Here is an 11,169-nt window from a genome sequence, read left to right as displayed (position 1 = left end):
ATATCAAGGGATTCCAATCGACTGAAAAAACATTTTTGCAATAAAGTTGGTGACCATAATAATTTTACCTCAGCTGCTTTGACTAGTGTAAGTACTACTCCCATGACGCCAATGCACAAGAACGTCCCTTTTATCATCTTCACTCGTGGGGAAATTTCCACTAGGGAATCGGTTTGCTATCATGCATCTAAGACTGCCCTTGACGTCCTCAACCACATGTGGCTTCAATTCCATGTCCCTCAAAACATGCATGATACCAGCCAGTCCATGGACAGCACCCCACTACTTCTCACCATACCGTTCAAACATCAATGGGCATCTTCCCTTGTTCCCAGCTTTTGACCATTCTTGATAATTTCACGTGGATCCTATGACCAAGGTGCACCTCCTAGTGCCTCAACTACCTCCAAATAGCCCCCATAACCAAAGTGCACCTCTTTGAACCTTAACTATCTTCATGTGGACTCCAACCATGTTAAACTTAGTGAGCCAATCAGTAATGCTGGGGTGTTAAGCTTAGTAAAAAGAAAAACAGTGATTCAAGAACAAAGCATGGAAGAAGAAGATCTGCTGCCTGTGATATATTTTTTATAACCACTTGTAGCTTTAATAAAATATCTGTAACAGTTTTTTTTTTTAACAAGAAATTGTTTTATTTGTTTTTCTCTTTTCGTTAGCCAGCACTTGTATATAAAGCTGGCTGGGCATATGTAAAATTAATTACAGATTGTAACTTCATCTTGATAATCTAAAAAAAGATGTTCAGGTTCTTGATAGATGTTTAGTTTCTTTATATGGTATTAGAGCACTGCTAGCTGAAAAGCTCTTCCATTTCTTGATTTTTCTTCTTCCTCCTTATTTCCAATTGTTTTCTTCAATTGAATTCTCGAAGGTCATTCATGGCATCTCCTGAATCGAGTAATCCAAATGTTGAAACCAATTATTCAAATCTTACAAATCCATAATTTCTCAATTCGAATGAAAATCCAAGCAACATCTTGGTTACACAACCATTGCTTGGAATGAAGAATTATCATTCTTGGTCCAGGGCTATGATCTTAGCTCTCACTCCTAAGAAGAAGATAGGCTTCATTAATGGAAAAATTGTTGAGCCAGATTCAGAATCTCCCTTCTATGAAGATTGGTTAAGCTATAACATGATGGTGATTTCATGGATGATAAATTCCATGCACGTTGATGTATCTAGCAGCATGATGTATTGTCAAACTGCCAGAGAAATGTGGCTTGAATTGCAGAAACTTTTCTCACAAGGTAGTGGTCCCAAACTCTACAATCTTCAGAAAAAGATCTCTAATATATCACAAAACCAGATGACGATTACAGAATACTTCACAAGATTCAAGAAATTATGGGATCAATTGCTGAATCAGGAGCCATTACCACAGTGTACTTGTGGAGCAATCAAAACCTTAAATGCTTCTCATGACAAGACTTATGCTATGAGATTTTTGATGGGTTTGAATGAGAATTTTGAGACTATAAGAACTCAAATTCTGATGCAGGAGCCTTTTCCTTCAATTAGCAAGATTTATGCTCTGGTTCTTCAAGAAGAGTCTCACAAGAATGTAAAACATGGAGGATATTACATTGCCAAGTCAGATTCAGTAGCAATGTATGCCAATTCAAAGGGAAGTAATTCTGGAAATTCTTGGAATAAAGGAAATAACAAAAGGGAGAGATTGTTATGCACTCACTGCAACATGCTTGGACATACAATTGATAAATGTTACAAGTTACATGGTTATCCACCGGGATATAAATCAAAAGGAAGACCAAGTGTTAATCAAGTTACTTGCAGCCCAGGAGCAGCAACTGAAAATGTGTCAATTCAATGTCCTATTTCTAAAGTACAATGTGAGCAATTGCTAACTTTTCTTAATACTGGAAATAATTCTGGTAAGAATTATCATGCAGCCAATATAAGTACTGGTAATGGACTGCAAAATTTGGTTTCTGGAGCTGTTGATGTGTGTTCATCTGCTAATGATCTTTCTGTTGCTGGTGTGACAGCTAATAAACCACATTCTCAAGCTAATAATTACCTTGAAACTATGTCAAGTGTTGTTTCTAATCCCATCTTAAATCCAAATTTAACACATTCCATTTTTTTAGCCAAACTAGTTAATCCAACTTGTTTCAAGACCACTGATTGGGTCATAGACACAGGAGCTACTGATCATATGGTACATTTTGTGTCTTGTTTCACCACTGTAATAGCCACAATAAATACTCATGTAAATTTGCCAAATGGTGAATTAGCTTTAGTCACACATATTGGAAATGTCAAAATCAATGAAAATCTCATCTTATATGATGTTCTTTGTGTTCCATCTTTTAATTTCAATCTTATATCAGTTAGCAAACTTACCAAATCTGATTCTTGTTGCCTTATGTTCTTTGGTAATTTGTGTTTCATCCAGGACCTTGCTCATTGGAACACACTTGGTTAGGGTAAAGAGTGCAATGGCCTATACCTGCTGGAAGATAGCAATTTTGTTTCTTCTTTTATTTCATCAGTTTCCTCTGTTAATAAAACTCAGCCACATATATGGCATTTGAGGTTGGGACATCCTTCCAATACCAAGTTGTCTTTACTCAAGTCAAATAATGTATAGATTTGTGATTCAAGTGAAGATTTTTTTTGTGATGTTTGTCCTCTTGCCAAACAAAAATGATTGCCTTTCAATAAAAAGTTTACATACTTCCCAGAATTGTTTTGACTTGATTCATTGTGATTTGTGGGGTCCATTTTCTGTATCTACTATTGATTCTTGCAAATATTTCCTCACTATAGTGGATGATTATTCTAGATGTACATGGGTTTACTTATTAAAACACAAATCACAAACTCAATCCATATTAGAACAATTTTGTACCATGGTTGAAACTCAATTTTCTAGAAGAGTGAAGATAATTCGAACTGATAATGGAACTGAATTTATTATGAGTGATTTTTTTTTGCTAAAAGAGGCATTTTGCATCATTTAAGCTGTGTTGAGACTCCTCAACAAAATGCAATTGTAGAAAGGAAACATCAACATATCTTAAATGTAGCTAGGTCACTTATGTTCCATTCACATTTACCTTTACATCTTTGGGGGCATTGTGTTTTAACTGTTGTATATCTGATCAATAGGATTCCCAGTACACCTTTATCACATAAAACTCCTTATGAGGTTCTTTATGGCAGTCCTCCTTCTTATGATCATCTAAGAATTTTTGGTTGTCTTTGTTATGCTTCTACATTAGCACATAACAGATCTAAATTTGCAGCAAGAGCAAGGAGATGTATCTTTCTAGGCTATCCTTTTGGCATAAAAGGTTACAAAGTCTTAGACTTGTCCACAAATTCAATTTTCATATCCAGAGATGTGTTTTTCATGAAAACATATTTCCTTACATTGAAGGTAAAGCTTCAATTTCAGATCCTTTTGATTCAGTTACTAAAATTAATAATCTTGCATCTTCCAGCTCAGGAAATGAATTTTTTGTCACTCCTATTCCTATCCAAGATGAGTCTATTAATTGTTCAAATTCTACTCCTAATTCTGCATCAGTTCAGGATTCTGAAGTATCTACTGCAGTTCCTTCTTTGCATATGCCTACAGTTTCTATTCCTATCACTTCAATACCTGTTTCTACACCAGCTCATGAATCACCATCAGCACCTATGAGAAGATCATCTCGACAATCTATTAAACCAACATATTTACAGGATTATGCTTGTGCTGCAACTCATGTTTCTGGAGCAGCTTATGATGTGGCTGATGGACTCACTTATTCCCATTTAGAATCTTCCTATCATTCATATCTACTGGCAGTTAATTCTTTACCTCAAGAGCCACAATTTTTCTTTCAAGCTGTTAAAAATCCTTTATGGAGATTAGTAATGGACAAAGAAATTCAAGCTCTTGAACAGAATCAAACTTGGGAACTTACCACATTACCTCCTGGAAAAACTCCTATTGGGTGTAAGTGGGTATCTAAGATTAAATTGAATTCTGATGGGATAGTGGAAAGGTACAAGGCTAGACTTGTGGCTAAAGGGTATACACAACAGGAAGGCATTGATTTTTTTGAAACATTTTCTCTAGTTGCTAAGACAGTAACTATTCGAGTACTTCTTGCTTTAGCAGCTGCCAGGTGTTGGCCTCTTCGCCAATTAGATATTAACAATGCTTTTTTACATGGGGATTTACATGAAGAGGTATATATGTCATTGCCTCCTGGTTTTCACAGTAAGGGGGGGCCTTCAATTGCTGCTTCTTCTTCACAATCATCTAATACTGTTGTCTGCAGGTTGCTTAAATCTCTTTATGGTATGAGACAAGCTTCAAGACAATGGTATACGAAACTGTCATCTGTTATTCAGCAACTTGGTTTTATTCAATCGACTGCTGATAATTCTCTTTTTGTTCATGCCAAAGGTTCCTCATTCACAGCTTTATTGGTTTATGTGGATGACGTGATCATAACAGGAAATGATCCCATTTGTGTAGCAAATTTAAAGACAGTTATGGATGCTAAATTTGGAATTAAAGATCTTGGATCACTTAAGTTCTTCTTAGGACTTGAAATTGCTAGAGGAAGAAAGGGAATAAGCTTAAATCAAAGAAAGTTTGCTTTAGAAATTTTAAAGGAGACAGGAATGATGGGTTGTAAACCTGCTAAGTCTCCAATGGAACAACAATTAAAATTGTCAAAGGACAATGGTGAACTTCTATCAGATTCAAGCAAGTATAGAAGGCTTATAGGAAAATTGATGTATTTAACACTTAGCAGACCAGATATTACATATGCTGTGAACAGGATGAGTCAGTTTTTGGCCAAACCAAGAGTTCCTCATATGCAAGCTGCAACAAGAATTCTGCAATACATCAAGGGGACACCTAGGCAAGGAATTTTATTTCCTAGTAGTTCAGATTTATAATTGAAGGCATATTGTGATGCTGATTGGGTTGGATGCCCAGATACAAGGAAGTCTCTTACTGGATATTGTGTTTTTCTTGGAAATGCTTTGATTTCTTGGAGATCAAAGAAGCAATCAGTGGTATCAAGATCTTTAGCTAAGACTGAATATAGATCAATGGCAAGCACTACTTGTGAAATTACTTGGATTTTATTTTTACTAAGAGATTTACAAGTTAAGCATGAAAAATCAGTTTTACTTTACTGTGACAACCAGGCAGCTTTGCATATAGCTGCAAATCCAGTATTCCATGAACGATCAAAACATATAGAAGATTGTCATATTGTTAGAAACAGAGTTCTAGATGGTATGATCAAAACTTTTCATGTTGCATCTAAAAATCAGTTGGCTGACATTTTTACTAAGGCACTTGGTGTAGACAATCATATTAGAATGATCAAGAAGTTGGGTTTAATTAATATCTTTGCTCATTGTAAACACCCCATTTTTACCCAGACCCAATATATGTATTACTATTATTATTATTATTGTTATTTTATTATTATTATTATTATTATTATTATTATTTTATTTATTCTTATTATTATTATTATTATTATTATTATTAATTTTCACTAATCTTATTATTATTATTATTATTATTATTATTATTATTATTATTATTATTATTATTATTATTTTTCATTAGTATTATTAATATTACTTTTATTTTTATTTTTTACGTCTATTTTATTGTTATTATTATTTATTATTTTCATTATTATTTTTATTATTTTTATTATCATTATTATTAGTATTTTTATTACTATTATTACTATTATCTTATTTTTTATTTTTATTATTATTATTATTATTTTTTTTTTTCATTAGTATTATTATTATTACTTTTATTTTTATTTCTATTGTTTATTATTATTATTATTATTATTTATTATTTTCATTATTATTGACATTATTTTTAATTATTATTATTATTAGTATTTTTACCTTTATTATTACTATTATTATTATTATTTTATTTATTTATCTTTGTTATTATTATTTTTACCTTATTATTATTATTATTATTATTATTATTATTATTATTATTATTATTATTATTTCCTTATAACCATAATAGTAGTATATATTATTTCCAAAAAAAGAAAAATACCAAAAACCAAAAAAGGAAATGTTTTTAGGGTTTTTTTTCAAAAATTATTTTTATAAGAGGGGGCGCTGCACACGGGCGCAGGGCAGAGGCAGAGACCAAAAAAAAAAACCCGAACCATCTTCTTCTTCCTCCGTCATCTCTCTGTCTCTCTTGTCACTCACCATCCAACCTAGCCCAGCCTCTGCAGAATTTATCTATAGCCACAACTCCGGCAGCCCTCTCCATCATCACAACCATCACGGCCATCCCCTCCACTCCATCGAGCACAACCCGAGCCACCTCTGAACCAGCAGATCCGACCTCTGCTCCACAATACAGCTGCAGCCCGTAGCACCCGTAGCCGGAAGCCCCGACCTCACACCAAACCGGCACTGCACCAGCGACGGGACTTCACAATGCCGTCGCCCTCCGCCACACACAGCAACTCGCAGACAGCACTCCTCTGCTCCAGCAAACTCCGGCCACTCATAGTCGCTGCCGCTTTCCCACGAGCCTCCGGCAACCATCGCTGTCTCCGGCACCCTCTCAGTTCTGCCGCGCCCCCCACTGTAAGCTATCCTATACACACACACCACACGCACACGCACACGCACACGGAACTCATGCATGCTGTTTCTCACACACACAATGCATATATATATATATTTATATATTTATTAGTGTTAATATATATATATATAGGTATATATTGGTTTTGTTGGGAGTTTTAATACTTAAAGTTTAAATGTTTATATATTTGCATCTATATGTATATACTATATTGACCATATTAGTATTATTATTTGTATATTATTGATAGTAAAATCATTATTATTTATATATTATGTTATTATGTTGTTTTGTATGTTATTATTAATAATGTTGTTAGATTGTTCGTATATTACCATTAATAATATTATTGTATGATTTGTATAATATTTCTAATATTGTTATCACATCATAGGTGTATTGTTATTATTAGTATTATATGATTTATATATCATTATTAGTAATATTATTACTTAGTTGGTTTATTAATATTAGCATTGTTATTATATTAATTATATTAGTATTAGTATTACGTAAGTTTGTATATTATTATTAATTACATGATCGCGTTATTCTTATGTTACTGGTTTGTATATTACTATTAGTAAAATTACGGTATAGTTTGGATGTTATTATTATATTAATTATTATATTGATTTTATTAGTATTAATATTCTATTGTTTGCATATGGTTGGTATTATTATTATGTGGATTGTTTTATTATTGTTATATGCTATTATTGGGTTTATTATGTAGATTGTTTCATTATTATGTTTAGGTTTATATAGTTGATTTGCATATTTTATATTTTGGTTACGGTTGGCATGTTGATATATCTAGTAATATTGTGTTTAGTATTTTAGTGTATTTAGCATGTTAGTTTTAAGGTATGTTCAATATTATAATGGATATTACATATTATATATTTATTACTATCATATTTGTAGTATTTTAATGTACACAATATCATTTATCTTGGTAACCTTAGTATTTTGAGATTATGTTATTATTGTATATTAGGGTACATTTAAAATTGCTGCCTTACTACTATATATTCTTAATATTGTATTCTCGTATTTTGATTTATTGTATCTTGATGTACTTTTAGGGTTGAAATTGCTTCCATATAAATTATGTACTTAGGGTTTTTGGTCATTATTGTACTCTCCTTGTATTTAATATTTGTATAGTTAAGGTTGCGTGTTAATTTTGGTTGCCATATTAAATAGGTAATTATTAATTTTAGAATTAACTTGTTTCCATAAATTCAATTATTTTCTTGCCCGTTTTAGTAGTTTACATATTTTAAATTCGATTTGTTTTCCTTAATTAATTGTTAGCATATGTATGTCTTGTGCATATCTTTGACAGCGTGTTAATATTAAGATAAATGTCATATTATTTAAATATGTATATTGTTAGTTAATGATATTTAGTATTGTTACTGTTAATATTATTATTGTTACCATTATTGTCATTTATTATTATTATTATTATTATTATTATCATATCTATTACTACTATTAATATTAGTATTGTTATTAGTATTAGTATTATTTATTAACGTTATCATTCTTATCATTATTAATAATATTATCACTATTTTTAGTATTTTCTTTATTCAATCTTATACGTACTATGGTATATATTTTGATAAAATATTTTCTTGATTTTTAAATCCCTATGATTTTATTGCGAGAGTATGAGCCTTCGGGCATCACGTACCCTAAGCTCTGAGGGAATATATATATATATATATTATCTTTATTTATTTATTATTTATTTATTTATTTTTTTTACATGTACTTATAAATTCATAAAAAGGAGTAATTTAAAGAATTATTAGATTAACTTAGGGATAATTTTAAATTAATTAGGTACCGTTCGTAAGAACGGGCGCGTAGGGGGTGCTCGTACCTTCCCCTCGCGTAACCGAACTCCCGAGCCTAACTCTGGTAATGTAGACCGATTCTATTCCTAACGGGGTAGTAATCATGTGTTCTAACCGCACTAAAGGTTAGTGGCGACTCCGACATTCCATGTTTTTCTATGAAAATATTAAATAGATTTTAATTTCGCCGCCCGGGACACACGCGCTCCCGGGACGTCGCGACACTCATCAAGTTGAATATCCGGATTGTACTCTGAAAGATCAAGCAGTAAGAGCTTTGCTCTTAAGGGAGGGTGTTAAACTTAGTGAGCCAATCAGTAATGCTGGGATGTTAAGCTCAATAAAAAGAAAAACAGTGATTCAAGAACAGAGCATGGAAGAAGAAGATCTGCTGTCTGTGATATATTTTTTATAACCATTGGTAGCTTTAATAAAATATCTATAACAATTTTTTTTTTTAACAATAAATTGTTTAATTTGTTTTTCTCTTTTCGTTAGCCGGCACTTGTATATAAAGTTGGCTGGGCATGTGTAAAATTAATTACATATTGTAACTTCATCTTGATAATTTGAAAGATGATGTTCAGGTTCTTGATAGATGTTCAGTTTCTTTATAAACCAGGATGCATATCTTTGAGCCTTAACTACCTCCACATGGCTCCCACGCCCAAGGTGCACCTCTTGGAGCCTTTACCACCTCCACATGGGCCCCATGACTGAGGTGCTCCTCTTGGAGCCTTAGTTACCTCCACATGGGCCTCACGATCGAGGTGTACCTCTTGGAGCCTTTACCACCTTCATGTGGACCCCACCATCGAGGTTCCACTCTCCCGGGGAGGGGGGCCCCATTAAAGGGGAGGTAAGTTAACTTAGAAAGGGAGATTCATTCTTTCCCAGTCCTTCTTACTCTCAGATATGCACTTGAAGTGACATAATTAGTAACTAATTTGGGCATTGCAGGGATCCCCCAGAGGCCACCGAGACCTCCTAAGAGCCCACTTCTGATTTTACATATTTGAAGTGAGACGAATACTTCATCAACTCTTAACTTAATCGACCTCTAAAGCTACTTCCTACCACCAAGAAGCAATAATTGACATCAAAATTTACAAGGACTCCTATCATATAAGTAGGGAAAATGTCACTACACTTGTTTGGGGTCTCAATCTTGCCTACTATTTCTTGTCTCTTGAACCCATTTATCTTGCATCCATCATATTAGTAGTCTAGGATTTATGTTTTAGTGTGAGTGGCATTTGGTTTATAAGTAGAGTATGACTTTTTTCTTTGTGTTAGAGACAGAATGGCCTAAAAACTGAAAGATCAATGTTCATTAATATTGGAGAACTTTTTCAATATGTATTGTGTTCATTTATGCATAGCCTAAAGCTTACTTGTCTTGCTCACTAAACACATTACACCCTCAAATATATAATAAAATCAACCAAATCATTTTTCCCTCTACCATATAATTCACTTTTTTAATTCATGCATAGTGCTTGTAGCTTCTTTCCTACTCTCTGCTTATAAAATTGTTCCTGTAATGGACTGCCATTAATTTTCGAATGACTAGTTAAAGTTTGTGTATTATAATGCAACCCGGTATTAAGGAAAGTATTTGGCCAGTGACACTAATGCTGCCATCTTGTCACAATAAATAAAGAAGTATATAAACACACTAAGTATTAATTAAGCAAACCCAAAATTATTTTCAGTCTGTTCCAGGAGAGGAAGGAACAGATTCTTGTTCAAGCATGGATGCATAAATCCTGCTCTGACTGCAAAGCAAGCTATAATTGACACAAAAAACAAGCTAGTCTCAAGCTTCAACAGTAAGCTATGCTAGATTTCTATTGTACTCCTTCCCTTCATTTCAATTTGTACACTTTTCCTACTTCTTAATTAAATTGCATCTAAAATCTTCCTAAAAAAGAAAAAAATCTTTCTTATTCAATCAATACCCTTCAAATTGTATATGTTTTTAAATAAAAATCAACTCATTAAAATAAGGATAAATATTAATAAGAGCCTGTTTAGTTGTAAAAAACAATTCTTATTTCTATTTTTATTTTTTCAAATAATTACAAAAAAAAAAAAGAGTCATCTAATTCCTTAGTTTTACAACATTTATATAAAAAATAATATATAATAATAAATGTCAACATTATTTGCTTGTGAAAATGGTTTTACTTTTTTTTTTTTTTTTTTTTAATTTTTGAAATAACTACAAAATTACTATCTTATTTTCCAAATTTTCTGCTTTATATAGGTAAGTTTGACAATATCTTTTTATTATTTTCTAGATTTCTAACTTTTTATCGTGCATTTGGAAGTATGAAATTGGATCTCGAATTAGAATGTATATCTAAACAAAATATAATATAAAATTATATGGAATTTCTCCCAAATCCACCAAAATTTATCTCATAAAACGTTTGGAAATTAAAAGACAAGTTGTTTCTTTTTTAATTGTTTTGAAACTTAGAAATTAAAAGAAAAATGAAAGGCTAGTTTACACAATTAAATAAATTCTTTATTTTCACATCTTTAATCTTAATTTTTAAAAACTAAAAAATTAATTAAAAAATTTATAATTCTTTAAAAAATAAAAAAAACAAAAACTATGGTTGGCATCCCAAATTTCT

The sequence above is a fragment of the Malania oleifera genome, chromosome 2 (genome assembly GCF_029873635.1).
Source record: "Malania oleifera isolate guangnan ecotype guangnan chromosome 2, ASM2987363v1, whole genome shotgun sequence".
Lineage (NCBI taxonomy): Eukaryota > Viridiplantae > Streptophyta > Magnoliopsida > Santalales > Ximeniaceae > Malania > Malania oleifera.
The sequence above is the reverse complement of the archived record's forward strand: the minus strand, read 5'-3'. Positions refer to the sequence as shown.